At 45.4% G+C, this 819-nt stretch overlaps 1 protein-coding gene across 4 annotated transcripts in view; it reads left to right on the plus strand.

The window, feature by feature from the left end:
- The window catches only part of LOC109970294 (inactive dipeptidyl peptidase 10), a 25,307-nt gene that overhangs the window by 11,523 nt on the left and 12,965 nt on the right, over positions 1-819 (plus strand). The window lies entirely within an intron of this gene.

Consider the following 819-nt stretch of genomic DNA (forward strand, 5'->3'; position numbering starts at 1 on the left):
TTCCTGCTGCTGCAGCGGTCTTTAGCTCTGTAACACCATGCGCCAGATGACTGGGAAAACATATGGGGAGCTGAATATTTTAAGGTGCTGATGGCAGAAGGTGCAGGGTGCTGAGCAAAGCTCAGAGTGGGTGATCAGTATGAAGTGGATAGCGGGGGAAGGGGGGGATCAAGGAGATGAAGATGTGAAGTTGGAGCTGCAGCAATTAAACTAGCCTGCTGGCTCAGCAGGGAATTATAATGAGAGGCTGAAACAATCCCACGTTTCAGGCAATCCACAGTTGCAGGTGTTTTCAGATAAAAGTTAAGGGAAACAGAACACAGATCTTTTGTTTTACTTTAGCACCAGCTCAGGCCCCGTCCCCGAGCCGTCTCTAAATACCCGCACCATTAATAAATACTGTAGTTGAGTCTTCCCTCAGAGGGTAGGCAAGTTATGTAATGTTCAAGTAATAGACAAGGGATGAAAACAGAATTAGGAAACGATAGCCCTCAGCACATCTTGTCTGCGTCTTTATTAAAAATCTGAAGGCAGATTTTGTCACGCTCTCACACTCAGATTCATTCAGTTTCTTTTAGTCCTCTAGGTTTCCTTTAGAGATCTGCTTCTGCTCTAATCACTGCATATCATATCGTCTCTGTGTGGGGGAAACAAATGAGCCTGTTGCTGTGATACTGCATTTGTCACAAACAGGGAATCCATTCCAGCTGGATTATTGAGTGGTTAACATACGCTCTCTCAGCGTTCAGGGGTCTCTGTAGAGGAAGAGCTTTAGATCTTTGCCCAGTTTGTGGGTTGCTTTGGTTGATTTAGGTCACG

Source organism: Monopterus albus, unplaced genomic scaffold (genome assembly GCF_001952655.1).
Source record: "Monopterus albus unplaced genomic scaffold, M_albus_1.0 scaffold194.1, whole genome shotgun sequence".
Classification (NCBI taxonomy): domain Eukaryota; kingdom Metazoa; phylum Chordata; class Actinopteri; order Synbranchiformes; family Synbranchidae; genus Monopterus; species Monopterus albus.